This window comes from Delphinapterus leucas, chromosome 3, assembly GCF_059928025.1.
Source record: "Delphinapterus leucas isolate spDelLeu-1000000601 "Yukka" chromosome 3, BTC_Dleu_Yukka2, whole genome shotgun sequence".
Taxonomy (NCBI): Eukaryota; Metazoa; Chordata; class Mammalia; order Artiodactyla; family Monodontidae; genus Delphinapterus; species Delphinapterus leucas.
In genome coordinates, this window is record NC_143131.1 from 138,475,639 (window position 1) to 138,501,850 (window position 26,212).

General features: G+C 41.5%; 1 long non-coding RNA gene across 2 annotated transcripts in view; it reads right to left on the reverse strand.

The window, feature by feature from the left end:
- Window positions 1-26,212, reverse strand: part of LOC111185507 (uncharacterized) — a 267,106-nt gene that overhangs the window by 184,790 nt on the left and 56,104 nt on the right. The gene's annotated exons all lie outside the window — the stretch shown is intronic.

Below are 26,212 nucleotides of genomic sequence, written 5' to 3' on the forward strand. Positions count from 1 at the left end.
TGGATACCTTTTCAAGTCTTTAGAATTGTGAACTGTGTGCATGTACTACCTGTTAAAAAGTAAATAAATATTAATGAAAATTTTGAATTTATTACAATTCCCACAGTGGAGAAAATAGATAGAGAGGTATGATATTTGAGAACATACAACATATATTATACAATGTATATCATATACTATATACATTTAAGTTATATAAAGCAAGCATATGCAATTCTGTTGATTTAAATTAAAGCAAAAAAACTTCATTAATATAATACCTGGGAATTTCTTTAAAATAACACAGAAGGAGGGGAAATGTATAGGGGTTTAGAGGAAAACATGACTGGTCACGAATTCATTCAGGTTCATTGCAAAATTCAGGAGAAGGTACAGAGATTTCCCATATCCCTCCTGCCCCTATACATGCATAGCCTCCACATTATCAACATCCCAAGCAGAATGGTACATTTGTTACAACTGATGATGAACCTACACTGACACATGATAATCACCCAAAGTCCATCGTTTACCTTAGGGTTCACTCTTGGTGTTGTATATTCCATGGATTTCGATTTGGACAAAGGTAAAATGGCATGTATCCATCATTATGGTACCACACAAAGTAGTTTCACTGCCCTAAATATCCTCTGTGCTCTGCCTATTTATCTCTCCCTCCCCCTTAATCCCTGGCAGCCACTGATTTTTTTTTTGCTGGGGGGCCATGCTGCACAGCTCACAGGATCTTATCTTAGCTTCCGGACCAGGGATTGAACCGGCGCCCTTGGCAGTGAAAGCGCAGAGTCCTAACCACTGGACTGCCAGGGAATTCCTTAGGTTTGCCTTTTCCAGAATGTCATATAGTTGGAATCATACAGTATGTAACTGACATCATTTTAACTATGTCGTGGGTTTCCCTGGTGGCGCAGTGGTTAAGAATCCGCCCGCCAATGCAGACGACACAGGTTCGAGCCCTGGTCCGGGAAGATCCCACATGCCACGGAGTGCGCCACAACTACCGAGCCTGTGCTCTAGAGCCTGCGAGCCACAACTACTGAGCCCGCGTGCTACAACTACTGAAGCCCACACGCCAAGAGCCTGTGCTCCACAACAAGAGAAGCCACCACAATGAGAAGCCCACACACCCCAACGAAGAGTAGTCCCTGCTCGCCACAACTAAAGAAAGCCCGCACGCAGCAACAAAAACCCAATGCAGGGCTTCCCTGGTGGCGCAGTGGTTGAGGGTCCGCCTGTCGATGCAGGGGACACGGGTTCATGCCCCGGTCCGGGAAGATCCCACGTGCCACGGAGCGGATAGGCCCGTGAGCCATGGCCGCTAGGCCTGCGCGTCCGGAGCCTGTGCTCCGCAACGGGAGAGGCCACATCAGTGAGAGGCCTGCGTACCACAAAAAAAAAAAAAACAATGCAGCCAAAAGTAAATAAATAAATAATAAATTAAATTTTAAAAAGAAAAAACATCGTACCTAACTTTTTTAGAACTTTATAAACCAGGACCACCATCCCAGCAAGGTGTTCAGGCTTCAAAAATTGCAAATAACCCTGTTTTTTTTAATTGGATATTTCTTAGAGATTCCATGTTGATATTTGCTTTCTGCATATATTCAAGGGTAAGAAATATCAATAGAACGTTTTTCAATTTATCTCAATATTTTTACACCTTGAACAAATTCAGATACTTTAAAAGAATCTGACAAATTCAAGGAATATGACATAAAAATGGTATTCCTATTTTAAACTCAAGCTGCTCAAGAGTTAAGCAGATACGTTTCCTATGTCCAGCTGATGCAGTTTCTCATTGTGTTGCTGTTGAATTCCGGAGAGACCAAGATGTACCATGTGAGCCCATAAAAGGTATATCTGATACTGATACTTCCAGGATCCAGCACTTCTTGTCAGCATAGTTGAAGCAAGAACGATGAGTGTCTCTCATGCTGATGCTTAGCTTTTTAAATTCTCTTCAATTGCTTCTTGCTGTCTAAATGGTGGTTCTTTGAATTTTCCTTTAGAAATGTACCATTTTCATTGTGCAATGAGCCTAGGGTCTCCTGTCCTCTGCAAAGAATTAGGCATGTTCCATCCACCATTTCATTCAATTACAAAAGGTAGGAACCAAGTGTAGCGCCAGTTAGACTGGAGAAATTTGTTAATTTGGTATGGATGCTTTGTTCTTGGGTCACTTCCGCCTCTCCTGAACATTGCCTCCCCTTATATATGCAAGAAAAAAGGGTACTGGCCTTGATTCTGTAGACCTAGTTTCAAGCCCTGGCTTCTGTTACTCAGTACTGACTTGCTTTGAAACTTTGAGTAAGTAACTGATTATCTATTTCCTTGTCAATAAAAATGGAGATAAAAGACCTATCCCACTGACTTGATAGAAGTCTTGGAAATGAAAATGAAAAGTCCTACAAAATTATCATGTGCTACGTGGTGAAACAAGCTGGTTTCATGCTGCTTAAAAGATATTTGCTGCCTCCTTCAGTGCCCTACACCCACCTCCTCTGTATCTTCTTCCCCACACAGACAGTCTTTGCCTTTTCCACCTTCCAAACAGCCTAGCCCAGACTGGCTTCCATCTCCACTGTTCCACTGAAACTGGTCAGACAAAGATCACCAATCACTTCCATGCTATAAAGATCTAGTGGACATTTTCAGTCAACACCTTTTGAGACATCTCTCCATAACTGATCACTTCCTGGAAACACTCTTTTCTAAATTTAGGCTCTTTTCTTCCACTCTCCTAGTATTTCACCAGCCTATCTGGTGATTCCTCAACCTCCTTTGCTAGCTCTTTCTGTCTGTCATATTAAAAGGTCTTTTTTTTTTTAATTTCTGAAATATTTTGTTCAAATAAGAAATTAGCAGAGATTTAGGTTTCTTTTGTTGGTGGTGGTGTACCTTCATACATGTAGAGGAAGAATGCTCCCCTTCTGGTTTAACAAAGAAAACTCACAAGTATTTAAAGTTTTTTGAAAACAAAGATGTCAACTGAAATATTATTTTTTGGGCCACACATTCTTAAGCAAAACTAATGAGATTTACAGACATTTTAGAGGTTAAAGGTTATTTTCATAGAACCTATCAATATGTAAAGTCCCGGTGTCTTACAAGATACTATGATTAAAAATATCCATTGCAAAGAGAATTTTATGGTGCAAACAAAACAGAATCTGCAGCTACAAGAGAAGGTGGAAATTTTTCTCCTTGGAGCACCAAGATTTCTTGCACCAGCAATTACAGGTGGCTAGAGTTTGAAGGCTAATACTGGAATTCCATTAGCTCAGTGAGCAAAAGAAGCATGACTGATAATATGGAACTTAAATTTGAGGGGTAGGGGAGAGGGTAGAATAGGATATTTAACAAGTGTGAACATACACTGTTCACATTTGTTCACTGATGTTTTGCATTTCTTCAGGCCGGATTTGAAATATTTAAGTCCTTCTGTGCTCAGCCCTAGGCCCCCAACTACTGTTCTTTCTCTACACCTCTTCTCGCATGATTACATCTATTCTTGTGGTCTTAATTAACTCCTCTTTGTAGGTGACTCCCAGATTATGTCTCTAACCTGACTTCCCTTTAGGCTCCTGACAGGTATTCTACAATTGCTTGCTTGGAATCTCCAATTAGAAGACTCACAAGCACCTCAGTATGATTAGATCCAAAACAGAACTCCTGGCGTCTGCTCCCTATAACCTCTCCCTCCCCTCTGTCATTGACATTTAACTAAATGGCACCATTCTGCACCTACACAGCTTTTCAAACCAGAAACCTACATCATCCTTGACTCTTCTCTTTTCTTCACACTCCTCTAAAGTTATCCCCTTTATCATCAAGTTTTATCTATTCTACTTTTAATCTGTGTCTGGGTTCCATCAGCTTTTCTTCAGCTCCATTGCCACTACCCATGTCCAGGCCATGATCATCTCTTGTCTGGGCTACTCCAATCAACTTCAGTTGATCTCCTGCTTTTATCCTTGCCCCAATCCAATCCATTTTCCCTACAACATCAGTGGGATCCTTTTAAAACCATAAATAAGAACATTTAAGTCTCTTGCCTAAATCCTTTCATTGGCTTTCCCTTATATTTACAAAATCATCCAAGCTCGTTAACGAGTCTCCAAGAGCTCACATGCTCTGGTGACTGCCTGTGTCTTTATTCATTCTAACCTCATTTCACCCCCTCTCCCTCTCACTAACAACATTCCAGTCATACTAGCTTTTTTCCGGTCCTCTAACACGCCAAGTTCTTTCCCACCTCAAAACCAGTAAACACACTCATCCCACTACCTGGAACATCCTTCTACTCATCCTTTAAAAGACTAGCACCATTTTACTCTTCAAGGCTCAGCTCAACTGTCACCTCTTCAGAGAGGCTTCCCTGTTGTTTTCCCTTATGACAATGTATTGTAAATTTTGTTAAGCATTTCTTTGCTTACTTGTCACTATCTGACTCATCCACAAGACCGACACTGTGTGAAGCCGTAGATCATAACTAGTTGGTCCTTCATTGCACGCCAGCACCCAGCACTGGGCCTAGAATGGAAGAGGACTTCCCTAATCTGTTCATAAAAATCCTGTTTACAAATTTTAGGACGATATAAAGTAGAGAATACTCATAAATATTTTTCTGAATTCTTCAACGGTAAAAAGAGAAAAATCTTCAACTAATTTCATGATTATGGTAATTCTTTAATATGGCAGGAGGAGGACAGGGTGGGGCCTGTCCTGTCCATTGTAGGATGTTGTGCATAAGTTATAGCCTTTATCCATCAGATGCCAATAGCATGGCCCTACCTCACGTAGGACAACCAAAAGTGTCCCCAGATATTGCCAAATGTCCACTGGGGGGCGAAATCATACCTGATTAGGAACCACTGACCTGCATAATCAACATTTAATATGTCATTTTATCCCCCACAAAGATAAAAATAAAAAATATTAAGTGAGGAAATTAATGCACGAAGAGCATAAGTGACCTGCTTAAGGCTGCATATAATTAGGAGTAGAAAGGGGAGCAAAATCCAGCAAACAAACCTCCCAATTAATGCTAAAGTAGGTTCCTGTTCATAAACACATGGTTGATCTGCTTTTCTGTATATGAATATATTCGTTTTGAAAGAAAACAGTAATCATATTCCCATCAGAGTTAACATTAATTAACATCAATTCACTGGAAAGACAGTTACACTGAACTTATAAAAATTCTTTGAGGCATGCAATTGTCTTTCCCATTCTTCAAGAAGCCTTACATCAAATGCCTGGTTTCTAACTCTACAGATACATCAGTACAGCTTTTAAACAAAATTATTTTAAATAATAAATTTATATCTCATGGTTAGCTTTTCCCAGTAAAATCTCAGAATCACATAAGCATTCTAGATTTTAGCTGCTTTTTAACAATTCATACAATGTGCATCCTTATCTGACTTCAACAAAGGCTTAAAACACTCTGAATGTGAATTATTTTCTCATATTTCATGCGTTAGCTTCTCTTATTTCTTAATCAGATTCATTTGTGTTCTGGACCAGGTACAGCTTTGGGTTCTCCTAGAGGTAAACCCAAAGTTGTGTTTACAAAATATTACGTCATTATTAAACCCACATAAGCAGACTACGGAAAGCCCTCACCATAGAATAATATCTATTATTAATTGATTGACTGCTATGAGGCTGGTGCTGTAGTAAGTGCTTTACGTACGTTATATCACTTAGGTTTTATAACACTCCTTTGATATAGAGACTATTATACCATTTCACAGATGGGGCAAACAAAGAAATTAAGTAACTCACCTAAGCTACTATATAAAGTCAGGGTGGAAATCCAGGTCCCTCTGATTCCAAACACCAACTTATTAACAACCAAATGATATGTCCTACTTGGTGGGACTGAGAATCAACCAATACTGTTCATCTCTAATGGCCATTCTAGTCATGATACCTGGCCAACGGTTTTTCGTAAAAAAAAAACCCTGAGGCTTAAGAGAAACCTCGGGAGAGACCTTCAAGATGGCGGAGGAATAAGACGTGGAGGTCACCTTCCTCCTCACAAATACATCAGAAATATATCTACACGTGGAACAACTCCTACAGAACACCTACTGAACACTGGCAGAAGACCTCAGACTTCCCAAAAGGCAAGAAACTCCCCACGTAGCTGGGTAGGGCAAAAGAAAAAAGAATAAACAGAGACAAAAGAATACGGATGGGACCTGCACCAGTGGGAGGGAGCTGTTAAGGAGGAAAGGTTTCCACACAATAGGAAGCCCCTTCGCGCGCGGAGACTGCGGGTGGCGGAGGGGGAAAGCTCCGGGGCCGCGGAGGAGAGCACAACCACAGGGGTGCAGAAGGCAAAGCGGCAAGATTCACGCACAGAGGATCAGTGCCAACCAGCACTCCCCAGCCTGAGAGGCTCGTCTGCTCACCTGCCGGGGCGGGCGGGGCTGGGAGCTGAGGCTCAGGCTTTGGTCGGATCCCAGTGAGAGGACTGGGGTTGGCAGCGTGAACACAGCCTGAAGGGGCTAGAGCACCACGGCTAGCCGGGAGGGAATCCGGGAAAAGATCTGGAGCTGCCGAAGAGGCAAGAGACTTTCTCTTGCCTCTTTGTTTCCTGGTGCATGAGGAGAGGGGATTAAGAGCGCCGCTTAAAGGAGCTCCAGAGATGGGCGCGAGCCACGGCTATCAGCGCGGACCCCAGAGACGGGCATGAGACGCTAAGGCTGCTGCTGCTGCTGCCACCAAGAAGCCTGTGAGCGAGCACAGGTCACTATCCACACCTCCCCTCCCAGAAGCCTGTGCAGCCTGCCACTGCCAGGGTCCCGTGATCCAGGGACAACTTCCCCGGGAGAAGGCACGGCGCACCTCAGGCTCGCCCCGCACTCCGTGCCCCTCTCTCCCCCACGGCCTGAGTGAGCCAGAGCCCCCTAATCAGCTGCTCCTTCAACCCCGTCCTGTCTGAGAGAAGAACAGATGCCCTCCGGCGACCTACACGCAGAGGCGGGGGCCAAATCCAAAGCTGAAACCCAGGAGCTGTGTGAAGAGAAAGGGAAATTTCTCCCAGCAGCCTTAGGAGCAGCAGATTAAATCTCCACAATCAACTCGATATACGCTGCATCCGTAGAATACCTGAATACACAACGAATCATCCCTAAATGAGGCAGTGGACTTTGGGAACAATGATATATATTTTTTTTTCCTTTTTCTCTTTTTGTGAGTGTGTGTATAAGCTTGCTTCTTTGTGTGATTTTATCTGTATAGCTTCTCTTTTACCATTTGTGCTAGGGTTCTGTCTGCCTGGTTTTTTTGTTGTTTTTTTTTTAGTAGAGTTTTTAGCACTTGTTATCACTGGTAGATTTGTTTTTTGGTTTGGTTGCTGTCTTCTTTTTTTTAATTACTTTTTTAAAATTTTTTAATAATTATTTTTCATTTTTTATTTTAGTAACATTATTTTATTTTTTCTTTCTTTCCTTCTTTTTTTTCTCCCTTTTCTTCTAAGCCGTGTGACTGACAGTGTCTTGGTGCTCCGACCAGGTGTCAGGCCTGTGCCTCTGAGGTGGGAGAGCCAAGTTTGGGACATTGGGCCACCAGAGACCTCCTGGCTCCACATAATATCAAACGGTGAAAGCTCTCCCAGATATCTCCAACTCAACGCTAAGACCCAGCTCCACTCAACGACCAGCAAGCTACAGTGCTGGACACCCTGTGCCAAACAACTAGCAAGACAGGTACACAACCTCACCCATTAGCAGAGAGGCTGCCTAAAATCATAATAAGGTCACAGACACCCAAAACACACCACTGGATGAGGTCCTGCCCACCAGAAATACAAGATCCAGCCTCATCCACCAGAACGCAGGCACTAGTCCCCTCCACCAGGAAGCCTACACAATCCACTGAACCAACCTTAGCCACTGGAGGCAGACACCAAAAACAACAGGAACTACAAACCTGCAACCTGCGAAAAGGAGATCCCAAACATAGTAAGTTAAGCAAAATGAGAAAACAGAGAAACACAAAGCAGATGAAGGAGCAAGGTAAAAACCCACCAGACCAAAAAAATGAAGAGGAAATGGGCAGTTCTACCTGACAAAGAATTCAGAGTAATGATAGTAAAGATGATCCAAAATCTTGGAAATAGAATGGAGAAAATACAAAAAACATTTAACAAGGACCTCAAGAACTAAAGGGCAACAAACAATGATGAACAGCACAATAAATGAAATTAATAATTCTCGACGAGAAATCAATAGCAGAATAACTGAGGCAGAAGAATGGATAAGTGACCTGGAAGATAAAGAAGTGGAAATAACTATGCAGAGCAGAATAAAGAAAAAAGAATGAAAGGAATTCAGGACAGTCTCAGAGTCCTCTAGGAAAACATTAAACACACCAACATTTGAATTATAGAGGTCCCAGAAGAAGAAGAGAAAAACAAAGGGTCTGAGAAAGTATTTGAAGAGATTATAGTTGAAAACTTCCCTAATATGGGAAAGGAAATAGTTAATTAAGTCCAGGAAGCACAGAGAGTCCCATACAGGATAAATCCAAGGAGAAACATGCCAAGACACATATTAAACTATCAAAAATAAAGTACAAAGAAAAAATATTAAAAGCAGTAAGGGAAAAAAGACAAATAATATACAAGGGAATCCCCATAAGGTTAACAGCTGATCTTTCAGCAGAAACTCTGCAAACAAAAAAGGAGTGGCAGGACATACTTACAGTGATGAAAGGGAAAAACCTACAACCAAGATTACTCTATGCAACAAGGATCCCAGTCAGATTCGATGGAGAAATTACAACTTTTACAGAGGAGCTTCAAGATGGCGGAAGAGTAAGACACGGAGATCACCTTCCTCCCCACAAATACATCACAAATACATCTACATGTGGAACAACTCCTACAGAACACCTACTGAACGCTGGCAGAAGACCTCAGACCTCCCAAAAGGCAAGAAACTCCCCACGTACCTGGGTAGGGCAAAAGAAGAAAGAAAAAACAGACACAAGAATAGGGACGGGAGCTGCACCAGTGGGAGGCAGCTGTGAAGGAGGAAAGGTTTCCACACACTAGGAAGCCCCTTCACGGGCAGAGACTGCGGGTGGTGGAGGGAGGAATCTTTGGAGCCATGGGGGAGAGTGCAGCAACAGGGGTGCAGAGGGCAAAGCGGAGAGATTCCCGCACAGACGATCGGTGCCGACCAGCACTCACCAGCCCAAGAGGCTCCTCTGCTCACCGCAGAGATGGGTGAGGGCTGGGAGCTGAGGCTCGGGCTTCGGTCGGATCCCAGGGAGAGGACTGGGGTTGGCTGCGTGAACATAGCCTGAGGGGCTAGTGCGCCACAGCTAGCTGGGAGGGAGTCTGGGAAAATGTCTGGAGCTGCCGAAGAGGCAAGAGACTTTCTCTTGCCTCTTTGTTTCCTGGTGCGCGGGAGAGGGGATTAGGAGCTCTGCTTAAAGGAGCTCCAGAGATGGGTGTGAGTCACGGCTATCAGCGCGGACCCCAGAGACGGGCATGAGATGCTAAGGCTGCTGCTGCAGCCACAAGGAAGCCTGTGTGCAAGCACAGGTCACTATCCACACCTCCCCTCCTGGGAGCCTGTGCAGCCCGCCACAGTCAGGGTCCCGTGATCCAGGGACAACTTCCCCGGGAGAAGGCACGGCGTGCCTCAGGCTGGTGCAACGTCATGCTGGCCTTGGCTGCTGCAGGCTCGCCCTGCATCCTTACCCCTCACTCCCCCCCGGCCTGAGTGAGCCAGAACCCCCGAAATAGATGCTCCTTTAACCCCATCCTGTCTGAGCGAAGAACAGATGCCCTCAGGCGACCTACAGGCAGAGGTGGGTCCAAATCCAAAGCCGAACCCCTGGAGATGTGCAAACAAAGAGAAAGGGAAATTTCTCCCAGCAGCCTCAGGAGCAGCGGATTAAATCTCCACAATCAACTTGATGTACTCTGCATCTGTAGAATACCTGAATAGACAACGAATCATCCTAAATTCAGGAGGTGGACTTTGGAAGCAACGATATATATATTTTATTCCCTTTTTCTCATTTTGTGAGTGTGAATGTGTATGCTTCTGTGTCTGATTTTCTCTGTATAACTTTGCTGTTGCCATTTGTCCTAGGGTTCTGTCTGTGCACGTTTTTTTGTTATTTTTTTAACTTACAAACAATTTTTCCTTAATTATTTTTTACTTTAATAACTATATTTTATTTTATTTTACCTTTTTCTTTCTTTCTTTCTTTCTTTTCTCACTTTTATTCTGAGCCATGTGGAGGACAGGCTCTTGGTGCTCCATCCAGGCATCAAGGCTGTGCCACTGAGGTGGGAGAGCCAAGTTCAGGACACTGGTCCACAAGAGATCTCAAAGCTCCACGCAATAACAAACGGTGAAAATCTCCCAGAGATCTCCATCTCAACACCAAGACCCAGCTCCACTCAACGACCAGCAAGCTGCAGTGAAGGACACTCTATGCCAAACAATTAGGAAGACAGGAACACAACCCCATCCATTAGCACAGAGACTGCCTAATAAAATAATAATAAGGCCACAGACACCCCAAAACACACCACCAGACGTGGACCTGCCTACCAGAAAGACAAGATCCAGCCTCATACACCAGAACACAGGCACTAGTCCCCTCCACCAGGAAGCCTACACAACCCACTGAACCAAACTTAGCCACTGGGGACAGACACCAAAAACAACATAAACTACGAACCTGCTGCCTAGGAAAAGGAGACCCTAAAAACATTAAGTTAAGCAAAATGAGAAGACAGAGAAACACACAGAAGATGGACCAAGGCAAAAACCCACCAGACCTAACAAATGAGGAGGAAATAGGCAGTCTACCTGTAAAAGAATTCAGAATAATGATAGTAAACATGATCCAAATCTTGGAAATAGAATGGAGAAAATACAAGAAACGTTTAACAAGGACCTAGAAGAACTAAAGAGCAAACAAACAGAGATGAACAACACAATAAATGAAATTTAAAAATCTTCAGAAGGGATCAATAGCAGAATAACTGAGGCAGAAGAACAGATAAGTGACCTGGAAAATGAAATAGTGGAAATAAATACTGCAGAGCAGAATAAAGAAAAAAAGAATGAAAAGAATTGACGACAGTCTCAGAGACGTCTGGGACAACACTAAACACACCAACATTCGAATTATAGGGGTCCCAGAAGAAGAAGAGAAAAAGAAAGGGACTGAGAAAATATTTGAAGAGATTATAGTTGAAAACTTCCCTAGTATAGGAAAGGAAGTAGTTAATCAAGTCCAGGAAGCACAGAGTCCCATACAGGATAAATCCAAAGAGAAACATTCCAAGACTCATATTAATCAAACTATCAAAAATTAAATATTAAACGCAGCAAGGGAAAAACAACAAGTAACACATAGGGGAATCCCCATAAGGTTAACAGCTGATCTTTCAGCAGAAACTCTGCAAGCCAGAAGGGAGTGGGAGGACATATTTAAAGTGATGAAAGAGAAAAAGCTAAAACCAAGATTACTCTACCCAGCAAGGATCTCATTCAGATTTGATGGAGAAATTAAAAGCTTTACAGACATGCAAAAACGAAGAGAATTCAGCACCATGAAACCCACTTTACAACAAATGCTAAAGAAACATCTCTAGGCAGGAAACACAATAGAAGGAAAAGACCTACAATAATAAACCCGAAACAATTAATAAAATGGTAATAGGAACATACATATCGATAATTAACTTAAATGTAAATGGATTAAATGCTCCAACCAAAAGACATAGACCGGCTGAATGGATACAAAAACAAGACCCTTATATATGCTGTCTACAAGAGACCCACTTCAGACCAAGGGACACATACAGACTGAAAGTGAGGGGATGAAAAAAGATATTCCATGCAAACGGAAATCAAAAGAAAGCTTGAGTAGCAATTCTCATATCAGACAAAATAGACTTTAAAAGAAGGACTATTACAGGAGACAAAGAAGGACACTACATAATGATCAAGGGATCAATCCAAGAAAAAGGTATAACAATTGTAAATATTTATGCACCCAACATAGGAGCACCTCAATACATAAGGCAAATACTAACAGCCATAAAAGGGGAAATCGACAGTAACACAAACATAGTAGGGGACTTCACTATCTTTACTTCACTAGTAGGGACACTACTTTCACCAATGGACAGATCATCCAAAATGAAAATAAAAAAGGAAACACAAGCTTTAAATGATACATTAAACATGATGGACTTAATTGATATTTATAGGACATTCCATCCAAAAACAACAGAACACACATTCTTCTCAAGTGCTCATGGAACATTCTCCAGGATACATCATATCCTGGGCCACAAATCAAGCCTTGGTAAATTTAAGAAAATTGAAATCATTTCAAGTATATTTTCCAACCACAACACTATGAGACTAGATATCAATTACAGGAAAATATGTGTAAGAACTACAAACACATGGAAGCTAAACAACACACTACTTAATAACCAAGAGATCACTGAACAAATCAAAGAGGAAATCAAAAAATACCTAGAAACAAATGACAATGAAAACTCAACGACCCAAAACCTATGGGATGCAGCAAAAGCAGTTCTAAGAGGGAACTTTACAGCTATACAAGCCTACCTTAAGAAACAAGAAACACCTCAAATAAACAACCTAACCTTACACATAAAGCACTTAGAGAAAGAAGAACAAAAACCCCAAAGTTAGCAGAAGGAAAGAAATCATAAAGATCATATCAGAAATACATGAAAAAGAAATGAAGGAAACAATAGTAACAATCAATAAAACTAAAAGCTGGTTCTTTGAGAAGATAAACAAAATTGATAAACCATTAGCCAGATTCATCAAGAAAAAAAGGGAGAAGACTCAAATCAATAGAACTAGAAATGAAAACGGAGAAGTAACAACTGACACTGAAGAAATACAAAGGATCATGAGAGATTACTACAAGCAACTATATGCCAAAAAAATGGACAACCTGGAAGAAATGGACAAATTCTTAGAAATGCACAACCTTCCGAGACTGAACCAGGAAAAAATAGAAAATATGAACAAACCGATCACAAGCACTGAAATTGAGACTGTGATTAAAAATCTTCCAACAAACAAAGCCCAGGACCAAATGGCTTCACAGGGGAATTCTATCAAACATTTAGAGAAGAGCTAACACCTATCCTTCTCAAACTCTTCCAAAATATAGCAGAGGGAGGAACACTCCCAAACTCATTCTACGAGGCCACCATCACCCTGATAGCAAAACCAGACAAAGATGTCACAAAGAAAGAAAACTAAAAAAAAATTTATAAAAATATTTTTAAAAAAAAGAAAAAAGAGGCTTGCTTGGTGGCACAGTGGTTGAATCCGCCTGCCAATGCAGGGGACACTGGTTTTTGCCCCCGTCTGGGAAGATCCCACATGCTGCGGAGCGGCTGGGCCCGTGAGCCGTGGCCACTGAGCCTGCAGGTCCGGAGCCTGTGCTCCGCAATGGGAGAGGCCACAACAGTGAGAGGCCCGAGTACCGTAAAAAAAAAAAAAAAAGAAAGAAAGAAAACTACAGGCCAGTATCACTGATGAACATAGATGCAAAAATCCTCAACAAAATACTAGCAAACAGAATCCAACAGCACATTAAAAGGATCATACAACATGATCAAGTGGGGTTTATTCCAGGAATGCAAGGATTCTTCAATATACGCAAATCAATCAACGTGATACACCATATTAACAAATTGAAGGAGAAAAACCATATGATCATCTCAATAGATGCAGAGAAATAATTCGACAAAATTCAGCACCCATTTATGATAAAAACACTGCAGAAAGTAGGCATAGAGGGAACTTTCCTCAACATAATAAAGGCCATATAGGACAAACCCACAGCCAACATCGTCCTCAATGGTGAAACACTGAAAGAATTTCCACTAAGATCAGAAAAAAGACAAGGTTGCCCACTCTCACCACTCTTATTCAACATAGTTTTGGAAGCTTTAGCCACAGCAATCAGAGAAGAAAAGGAAATAAAAGGAATCCAAATGAGAAAAGAAGAAGTAAAGCTGTCACTGTTTGCAGATGACATGATACTATACATGGAGAATCCTAAAGATGCTACCAGAAAACTACTAGAGCTAATCAATGAATTTGGTAAAGTAGCAGGATACAAAATTAATGCACAGAAATCTCTGGCATTCCTATACACTAATGATGAAAAATCTGAAAGTGAAATTAAGAAAACACTCCCATTTACCACTGCAACAAAAAGAATAAAATATCTAGGAATAAACCTACCTAAGGAGACAAAAGACCTGTATGCAGAAAATTATAAGACACTGATGAAAGAAATTAAAGATGATACAAATAGATGGAGAGATATACCATGTTCTTGGATTGGAAGAATCAACATTGTGAAAATGACTCTACTACCCAAAGCAATCTACAGATTCAATGCAATATCTATCAAACTACCACTGGCATTTTTCACAGAACTAGAACAAAAAATTTCACAAGTTGTATGGAAACACAAAAGACCCCGAATAGCCAAAGCAATCTGGAGAACAAAAAATGGAGCTGGAGGAATCAGGCTCCCTGACTTCAGACTATACTACAAAACTACAGTAATCAAGACAGTATGGTACTGGCACAAAAACAGAAATATACATCAATGGAACAGGATAGAAAGCCCAGAGATAAACCCACGCACATATGGTCACCTTATCTTTGATAAAGGAGGCAAGAATATACAATGGAGAAAAGACAGCCTCTTCAATAAGTGGTGCTGGGAAAACTGGACAGCTACATGTAAAAGTATGAGATTAGAACACTCCCTAACACCATACACAGAAATAAGCTCAAAATGGATTAAAGACCTAAATGTAAGACCAGAAACTATCAAACTCTTAGAGGAACACATAGGCAGAACACTCTATGACATAAATCACAGCAAGATCCTTTTTGACCCACCTCCTAGAGAAATGGAAATAAAAACAAAAATAAACAAATGGGACCTAATGAAACTTAAAAGCTTTTGTACAGCAAAGGAAACCATAAACAAGACCAAAAGACAACCCTCAGAATGGGAGAAAATATTTGCAAATGAAGCAACTGACAAAGGATTAATCTCCAAAATTTACAAGCAGCTCATGTAACTCAATCACAAAAAAACGAACAACCCAATCCAAAAATGAGCAGAAGACCTAAATAGACATTTCTCCAATGAAGATATACAGATTGCCAACAAACACATGAAAGGATGCTCAACATCATTAATCGTTAGAGAAATGCAAATGAAAACTACAATGAGATATCATCTCACACCGGTCAGAATGGCCATCATCAAAAGATCTAGAAACAATAAATGCTGGAGAGGGTGTGGAGAAAAGGGAACACTCTTGCACTGCTGGTGGGAATGTAAATTGATACAGCCACTATGGAAAACAGTTGGAGTTTCCTTTAAAAACTATAAACAGAACTACCATACGACCCAGCAATCCCACTACTGGGCATATACCCTGAGGAAACCATAATTCAAAAGAGTCATGTACCAAAATGTTCATTGCAGCTCTATTTACAATAGCCAGGACATGGAAGGAACGTAATTGTCCACAACAGATGAATGGGTAAAGAAGATGCGGCACATATATACGATGGAATATTACTCAGCCATAAAAGGAAACGAAATTGAGTTATTTGTAGTGAGGCAGATGGACCTAGAGTCTGTCATACAGAGTGAAGTAAGTCAGAAAGAGAAAAAGAAATACCGTATGGTAACACATAAATATGGAATCAAAAAAAAATGGTTTTCAAGAACCTAGGACCAGGATTGGAATAAAGACGCAGACGTAGAGAATGGACTTGAGGACACAGGGAGGGGGAAGGGTAAGCTGGGACGAAGTGATAGTGGCATGGGCATATATACACTACCAAATGTATAATAGCTAGCGGGAAGCAGCTGCATAGCACAGGGAGATCAGCTCGGTGGTTTATGACCACCTAGAGGGGTGGGATAGGGAGGGTGGGAGGGAGATGCAAGAGGGAGGAGATATGTGGATATATGTATATGTATAGCTGATTCACTTTGTTATAAAGCAGAAATTAACACACCATTGTAAAGCAATTATACTCCAATAAAGATGTTAGAAAGAAAAAAAGAGAATCCTCCTCTCTCATCCTAGAGGAGCCACAAACTAGAGGTGCTCTGAGTCAAGAGGTGACCTTGTATTGAGCCAGATATGACACCTAGGAAGTTGAGAAAGGATGCCTTCCACTGCTACTAGTCTCCCAGAATTCAACCTTTAGTTTTGGGCCATGTGGTTTAGGGTGACCAATCATCTGGGTGTTCCCAAGACCATCCCAGTTCTAGCCCTGAAAGTCCTGCATCTGGGAAACCCTATGTATGGATATGTTCCCTCTTCACCCTCTACCAAATCTCCCTGAGGCCAGCTGCCTTTCTACATCTCTAAATGTTCATTTTTTTAAGAAACATCAAGGCTTTACTATGTGGCAAGACTTTACTACAGTAAGACTATACCAGGTGTAAAGGATATCAAGGCAAAAAAAATCCAAATCTCCGAACAGGTACCATCTGCCTGCTGTATCATCCTTTCAAACTGATAGCCATCTTTTCAAACACCATCCAGGCCTAAGACCTACCACCTGCCATCATGCTCTGTAAATACCAGGTCCCATCTGCCCAGCTCTTCTTCCTCTAGCTGGTTGCTCTAATAACTGCCTTGTGTCCACCTGCTGTTCCCATATGGTCTGGTCTATTCACCCAGTGATTGAACTCCTAATCCCACCCTGACAAGTGGCTAAAAAGAAGCCACTTGTCTCACTAGCCTACCTAGCTAAGTGGGAAACTAGAAGTGGCTAAAAGCCTCATGCCTCAGGAGAGCTGTTGAGTCAATGATATGTTTTCTCAAGTTCTAGACCATAGATCCTCAAGTAGAACAACAGAAAAATGGTTATCAGGGGATCTCTGTTTTAAAATATAATTGGGAATTCTGAAAGTCTTTTTTTCTCATCCTCAGTACTTTCATTTCTCTGCCCCCTTAGGTCTATGCTTGGGCATTTTTTTCCTTGACGTGATGTAGCACTTGGACTGAATAGTAGGCCCTTGTAACTACTTCGCATAACTGCTTTTCACAAAGAATGTATTTCTGAATATATTGGAATCAGCTCAGCTACTTATTTCCTCTGCTACTTTATGGATGTCATTTCATCTTTCAGGACCCCCGTTTATACAACATGAATGGGATGATAATATCCTAACAAAATAACTAACATATATTAATATGAATGTCATGGATACCTGTTGCTTTTGCCTATCCTATACACTTCCCTTTACCTTCTGTCAAGTAACAGGACCTGTCTTACAAGTGAGAAAGTCATTACAAGTAGTCTGGACTGAGTTTGTGCCACCATGATACACTTCTTCCCAGCACTTAACTCCCTTTTCTCACCAACACTACCCTGATATTCTTTATGGAATATGCATCTCGCCATTCTTACTCATGTCCTAGCTGAATAAGTAAGGCTTAATGCAATTGACACATTCCATCCTCCAGGCCATAGGAGGAGGCATGTGACCCAGTGCCAGCCATTAAGAGAGGGGATGGGGCTTCCCTGGTGGTACAGTGGTTAAGAATCTGCCTTTCAATGCAGGGGACACAGGTTCGATCCCTGGTCCGGGAAGACCCCACATGCCGCGGAGCAACTAAGCCCGTGGGCCACAACTACTGAGCGTGCACTCTAGAGCCTGCAAGCCATAACTACTGAAGCCCGCGTGCCTAGAGCCAGTGCTCCGCAGCAAGAGAAGCCACTGCAATGAGAAGCCCACACACCACAACGAAGAGTAGCCGCCGCTCGCCGCAACTAGAGAAAGCCCGCACGCGGCAGCAAAGACCCAACGCAGCCAAAAATAATAAATAAATAAAATAATTTTTTTTTAAAAAAGAGAGGGGATGAATGTCAGAAATTGTGTGGGAGCACTGAAAGAGTACTCTCAACTTGAATCACACGGTGTGAGAAATAAAATCATTTTGATCCTGTGAAGAGAGAACCTCCACTTGCCAGGGCCATGTATGGAGCCCGATAATGAAGTCAACAATATAGGATACAGAGTGAAGAGATGGGGAGAAATCTGATCCCTGACGACATTGTTTGTAGATTGAACCCCACCTGAAACCAAATCTGTATGAGCCATTCGATTTCCTTTATTGTTTCTAATAGTTTGAAATGAACTCTCTGTCTCTTGCAAACAAAAGACATTTGAACCAGCATGAGACCCAGGCCTGGCCAATTAGAGCACATCCATCCCTCAGATTACAGTAATTAGGGTTCAAGGGTGCATAGAGAAGCCAAGGCAGGAGCTCCCCAGGAACGTTCAGCCAGTGCTCTTAGAGAGAGATGTTTCTAGGAAAGAACCTATCTCACAAATGAGTCTCTCTTTATAAAAATCACATTTTTGAATTATGGAATCTAGCAGCACCAAATCCAGGTCTAGCCTTGATTTTTAGTCATGTAAAACATATTCCTTTTGCTTAACAAACCTGAATTGTGTTTCTGCTACTTATAACCGAAAAGGTCTTGACTAAACCCTTTATGCTAGATTCTTTGGTAACATTTTTATGTACATGAGAAACCATAATTATCCCCATTTCATAGATGAAGAAAGTGTGACTCAGAGAAGTTAAGTGAATTGTTCAAGGTCACACACCAGGTAACAGAGTTCCTGAAGTCAAAACTTTGTTGTTGGGCTTCCCCGGTGGCGCAGTGGTTGAGAGTCCGCCTGCCGATGCAGGGGACACGTGTTCGTGCCCTGGTCCGGGAAGATCCCACATGCCGCGGAGCGGCTGGACCCGTGAGCCATGGCCACTGAGCCTGCGCGTCCGGAGCCTGTGCTCCGCAACGGGAGAGGCCACAACAGTGAGAGGCCCACGTACCGCAAAAAAAAAAAAAAAAAAAAAATTATTGTTAATAATTGTGTTAAATGGTTTCCAGATGCTTTCATGAGGTTGTTCACAATTCTTGCATTCTGATTTAGCAGCTAAGCTCTATGTAACAAAATGGAATGGGGCAGTCTTGATGGATGACCTCACTGGCATGTCCTCAGAAAACATTTCGTCAACGGTTTACTCTGTTAACTTCTCAACAAAACTCCTAGTACCTGTGGATTCTGCTTGTCACAGGCAAATTCAAGGAGTTCAGTATGACTCATTTCCCTACAAAACCAAGGGTGCCTCCCAGGTGGACGTTTATCACCTGGTTTAAAGGAATGCATGATATTGGTACCTAAAAGCAGAGTCAGCAACATTTACATTCCGTTGCTTATAAACAAAATAAAAAGCAGGCAGTTTAAGGCTGTCAAACGGCAGCATCTTCTAGCGTTTAATTGTTGTTGGTAGTGGTTCTATTGGTGCAGTAGTGCTAGTATCTTGAAAACAGACATTTAAATCCAAGCAGGAAGAATTCTATTAAGAAAACAATAAACAAACAAAAGCCAGCCTCAATAAAACCACCTAAACATTAAGTCCCCCCCATCCCATTCCATGGTACCTTATGAAATCATGCTCCATCAGTCTTTCCCTCCTTTTCAGAATAAAGGAAAACCCTAGTGGAGTGTGAGTTTGGTTGCACATTTTTCTTGTACTCTCTAGTTACTACTGCTCAGACACTAGACAGCATTTAGGTCTGGCCCTTATTAATTCAAAACTTTCAGATGGATTCATCTCTTCTGGCTCAAAGGGGAGAGTAAGGGTTTAGTATGAGCAATTGGACTCAGTCTTGACTCTCAGCCTCTGCAAATGGGCATATTTATAGAACTCTGTATTAGTGTATTCGTCCCCTATGGCTGTCATAACAAATTACCACACACTTAAAACAACAAAAATGTATTCTCTTACAGTTTGGAGGTCAGAAGTCAAAATGAGTTTTAAGAGACACATATCAAAGTGTTGGGAAACTTGTTTCTTCTAGAGGCTCCAGGGGAGAATGTGCTCCTTGTTTCTTCCAGATTCTAAAGGCTGCAACATTCCTTGGCTCCTGGTGTCATCGCTCCAATATCTGCTCCATTGTCACATAGCCTTCTTCCACCTCTGATCTTCTTGCCTCCCTCTTTTAAAGACCATGGTGATTTTACCTTTAGGGTCCACAGGATAATCCAAGATAAGCTTCCCATCTCAAGACCCTTAAATTAATCACATGTCCAAAATTTCTTTGCAATATTGGTGACATTCATGGGTTCTCGGGACTGGGAGGTAAACATCTTTGGGGGACCATAATTCAGCCCACCATAATTTGGAAACGTGAATTACCACTGAACACCAGGATAGAGAGGCAAAATCTAATATAGGAATTTTTAAATAATCAGATGAACGAAATCCTAGGCAGCTTTCTAAACAGAGTGGAACAGGTGGATAAAAAACAGCCATGCACCATCCTTTGTAGAAATAGTCTAATTTACTACACGGTACAAGTAGCCTAGATCTAGGAAAGCCACACCAAAACATTTTTTTAAAAAAGGTTGTAGCCGATCTACCACTTACCAGCTCTGTGAGACCTTATATGAATTACTCAATCTCTCTTAACCTGTTGTACTCTGTGAAGTGGGAAATACTTACCCACCTCATAGTGCTGTTGTAAGTATAAAATTTCCATGTAAAACATCAGATCAATGCAAGGAATGTAGCAAGTAACCTATAAATGTTAACTATTTGTATAATGTTAATGATAATGATAACAATAATAATTTCTGATTTTTAAACTTGTGAAATACTTGACTATATTGGCCAGGAAGGTTTGCAATTTCATAGGGTTTTTTTAAAGCAAGACTAGAAAACAATTTTTCTCAGAGAACATCGTAATTTTTAGAAGCAAAGGGGATCATTTTTGCCTAAGGTCTGTCTCTAGCAAACAAGAAGAAAGTATTGATCCTCAACTTGTTATGCAACCCTTCCCGTGCGCTTTATAGCAGAAGATTAAAAAGACTAAGATGTGTTCTTCATCCTCAAGAGCCTTGCACTGTAGTTAATGTTGACAAGACTAACTTATTTAAAACAGAGCAAAACAAGAGACAATATCGAGTTGAGTCTGAATTACACGGAATGGATTATAAATGCAATAAAATCCCAGAAGAAAATCAGATTAGTATGGGAGAGAGTGGTCAGGCAAGAGAGCAGGCATAAACTAGAACTTGAAAGGTGAGTAATATTTGGATAGCCAGGAAGAGGGCATTGTAAGACATGGAAAATGGAAAGAACAGAGAAGCAAAGGCTAGGGGCCAAAGAGAGGTCAATCATTGTAGCCTGGCACCACGCCTATGAATGTTAAAAACTAATAATGTAAGGACGCAAGTGCTGGAAATTAAAAAAGAAAGAAAGAAATACGTGGCAGTGGTTAAGAGTAGGAACTTGGGAGTCAAAATATTTGGATTTTGGTTCATGTCTTCACCACTTGCTAGCTTTGGGGCCTTCAACAATTCCTGTAACGTCACTGGTCCTCAACTTTCGCACCTATTTAACAAACTTGATAATATCTACCTCATAGTATTGCTTCAAAATTAAAGATAATGAATGTGAAATGTTAACACAATGCCCGGTATATATTAATCATTCAATCAGTGACATCTATAATAGCTGTAATAGTGACAGTAGTAGTAGAATAATCCTGCTTGACTGTAGAATCATAGATGTTCAAACATAGAACAAACTCCAGAGATTTTTTTATCCGGGGCCCCTCATTTAAGAGGGAAGATAACTGAAGTGTGGAGAGATGAGATGACACTCAGCCTCTCATTGGCAAACTCAGAATCCACTATTCTTCCTTCCACACCTGTCAGATTCAACATTCCTATTCCGAAATAACTAGTGGTTGGTGCTCTTGAATATGCAAAATTAGTGCTGATTTAGGAACCCTTTTTAAAGGACTGCTGAGTGTTAGCTGCCTTCAGTCAGAGGGAGAATATGAGAAAGCCAAATTCTACAAAGAGAAGTTTTCAACCCTCCAATAACCACTCCACCAAGAGTAGAAGCTGAACAAGGACACTTTGGGCTTAAATTCATTTGCCTGTTCTTCCTCGAGTCAACCTTTTAACTGACCTTTGATAGAAAAATTCCACCTCGGTCTCCTGGAGTTTAAGCCAAGGCCATTAAACATCTCTCGTATATGTTGGAGGGTTTTTTTTTAATGCTCTGGAATTTCTCAGCCCTGGAAATATATGCAAAAATAATTTCACAAAGCACTTGGTGTGATTTCTAACAAAAAACATTCTCAAATGCAGATTATTCAAAGACTTGGTGCAGTGAGCGGTGAGCAAACCGTGCTCTTATACTGTCCCCTTCTGGTTGATGGCCAAAAGGGACAGACTGTATGGTTTAAGAAACTAGCTCAATTTCATTTTAAATAAAATCCCTCTCTTTTGTAATCACCTTGCCCTAGCCTTGTTGATAGGCAGCTGTAGGTAATTTACTTGCTAGAAATAGTTATATCAGCTGAATAACTCATTAATGTTAAAGTGAAGACAGCGTTTGTGCTTTGGAAGAGCAATAAGTAGGGAAAAATTACTCAGCTGTCTTAGCATCAGGCAGGAGCACTGAAGCAGAGAAGAAACAGAACTTGCTTCTTGGTTGCTGAGAATGGATGATATGAAATTTCTTCAGATGCCAAGTTTAGCCAAATCACAGGAGGATTCCATTAAACATAAGATAAGCAGCAGGAATATCCACCTGAGCTTTCTTTTTTGATGAGACAGAGGCAAGGAAAGGCCAATTTCTACAATAATGTGGCTAAATAGAGATCAATTTGAGGAATGAATCCTGGCCTCTGAATATATTCCTAAAACATGAAAAGAAGACTTGAGAGAGGATTTAGGCAGGTATAATTCCTCTTATGCAGATACAGTCTGTTAGTTATGATAAGCTATGCCATAGTGACAAACAACCATAAAATCTCAGTGGCTTAATCCAAAAGAAAGTTTATTTCTCACTCACATAAAATCCACATGGCCAAAGCTCATTGTCCTTATCACACTGTATAGTAATTGCCCATTTATTTATTTACCATAGCAGACTGCATGGACAGGCCACTCAAGATAGCTATTTCTCTTGCCCTCTGTACATTCCCTGCTTTACCTACACCTACTCACATGACTATCCAGTCCTCTTTATTATAGGGCTTAATCAGTAACTCCCTACATGCTTGCCCCCTGCCCCAGCTTCTGGTTTCCCTGGTAACTGATAAGCCAAACTGACATCAATTCCCCCTATAACTCGTAGCCTCCTTCTCACCCCCCTTCCCCCGTCCCCAGTAGCGAAGACTGTTGCCATGTCCTGTCCACCAGCTGCTGTATACAGTGGGTTGTCACTCCAGGACTTTGCTTCAGACTTGTAAGATTCCCTATACAGTAAACAACTGATGTCTCTGTCACTGTCTCTGGGCTCTTTCCTTAGTCTCTCAGCTGAGCAATTACAAGGTTTGCAGGCCCGCGGGATGCAGCCCAACAAGACCATGAACTATCTTCAGGGAGGAACTATGTCTATTCAGGTCTATGCTATATCCCCAATACTTAGCACAATACCTGACACGTAGGTACTCAAGGAATATTTGTTGAATAATGAAAGAATGAAGGAAGAGATGAATGAATGAATCAAACTAAATACCTCTGGGCATCATTTCCAGGAGCTCTGACTTCTCTTTTCACCCTCTCCATACTTTAGGTACAGACCTAAAGCAAATGCCCATTTTACATTGGGGTAGCATTACTGTGTTCCCCTAGGCCTCTGTCATGGTATCATTCCCATGTAATTGTGCGATGTCTTTTAAAGGTCTTCTTGGTGGGCCCTTGACACACTGGGGATGTGAGTCAACAAGGGTGGGAAGTAAATATTCTTAGCAACCAATCTTTGTAATGCTTGCATTAAGGAGAGGGTGATGGATAGAGCACACAGCCCACTGGAGCCCTTACAGATGGGCTGCTTGGGGAGCCATTTCACAAAATGGTGCCAGCACAAAGCACTAAAAATTAAAAAGCCAGGGCTTTCCTGGTGGCGCAGTGGTTGCGAGTCCACCTGCCGATGCAGGGGACGCAGGTTTGTGCCCCGGTCCGGGAAGATCCCACATGCCGCGGAGCGGCTGGGCCCGTGAGCCATGGCCGCTGAGCCTGCGCGTCCGGAGCCTGTGTTCCGCAACGGGAGAGGCCACAGCAGTGAGAGGCCCGCGTACGGAAAAAAAAAAAAAAAACAATGCAAGACCCAATGAGATCACAGGGAGAAAGAAAAGGGGGGAAATATCCTAGATAGGAGGAAGATAGGAGAAGAAAATGGCACCTTAAGACGTGATTCTCATCAAAACAAAACATATCCATACGTCTTACCAGCAGTGTAGAAGACCCCAGGAGATTCTTTTCCTTTTGCTTTTCTCTTTTCTTTCCATGGAGTTTCACCATTTTTCACTGACTAAATACTAACTGAAGTAATACTGTGACCAACTATCTTGAATCCCCATCCCTAAAGATCTTACCATTTCTACCTGTTTTTTAGCAAAGACCCTTTCAACCATTACACATTGATGGATACCAAGCTGGCAGCTTTGGCTCTCTACGTTTCTCAATTCTTTATGTATTTATTGGAGAATTTACAGATTATTATTTTGCACCTAAGGCAAGATAGGGAGTGTGTTTGAAATCACAAAAGGTGCTGGGACATAAAATCTCTGAACCATAAATCTTGCAGTTTAACAAGAATTGCACCCAGGGGTACTGGGTCTGTCTGTATATGAGGTTTTGGAAAAAGATCCAGATCTATCGATCATAGCCCCATTCTTTGTACTAGAGATTGAGGATCAACTTACAATTTGTGCTGAAACACAGAGCTATTAGCCCAAATTCCTTCCTCCTTCCTGGCCCCCCATGCGCCTGATAGTGCGTCTCCCAGAGAAGGTGCAGTTCCCCACCACCACTCTGTGGTTAGAGGGAGAACTGCACTGTCATTGGGGCTTATGTTTGCGTGACCTTTTGCATACTCACATTAGGCAATGATGACTATTTCTGGACTGCAAAATACTAACTGAAGAACAGATTATATAGTGTGCCTTCTAAGTGGCATGTTGCTATGGTTTCCCACTGAAAGAACAGAATTCTCACCATTAGGTTATCTGAAATCTGCAGGATTGCTCCAAAATGTTTCCGCAGAGCAATGGAATGTCCTTTGAATACAACTCCATCTGTATGATCAAATGCAGTCTCAGACTAGCAAGGAACACGATGTGTTTTTTGAAGAATGTCTTCATTGAAAGCAGTAGGATTTGCAGAACATGTATAAGGCTAAAACAGGCATTGACCTCTGTTGATAAGGCACCTTTCCTGTATTTATTAACTATATCCCTTATGCCAAAAAGTTATTGAATATGAACCACCTATGCATGCAAATGGGATGCTTTAAACTCTTCAAAAGCTTCCCACTGCTCTTAAGACAAAATCCAAATCCTTTATCATGGCCTGTGTTCCTTGTATGGTCAAACTCCGGACTACTTCTCTATCCTCACCTTACCCTACTCTTTCCCCCCAATTCACAATCTGCTACACTCACCTTTTTTTACATCCTTCAAAGCATCCTCTAAAACGCCAAGCTTTTCCCTGCAGTAGGGTCTATATGCACGCTATTTCTCTTGCTTGGAATGCTTTTCCCCCATTCCTGGCCTGCCTTAATTCTTACAAATCCTCCAGTTCTCAAATTAATACCACATCCTGAGACACCCATCACCCCAATTTAAATTAAGTTCCCATTTATACTCTCTGACAGGACTCTGCACTACTTCACAGCACACATCAAAATTTGAAATTAATTGTATATTCCTGTGATTGTTTAATATATATCCCCTCCACTAAAATAAAGCCTTGAAGTCATGGATTATGTCTTTTTGGTTTGCTATATCCCCAGCACTTATTACAGAACTTGGCATATGGTAGGCATTCAATACTGAATGAGTGAATCAGCCCACTGACTTCAATCCCCATTTACTTAGTAATTAGGAGGGAATTCAATGATCCATTGAATGAGTATTAAAACTGGGGAAAATGCAAAGAAATCTTGTCCTCAAGTAGCTTATGAATACAGTAAGGGGAAGGGGAAATACAACAGGGGAGACAAATAGGCATATATAAATGAAACAGCAATTTATGTGGGACGTTTCTTGTCTCCTGGAACCCTAATGAC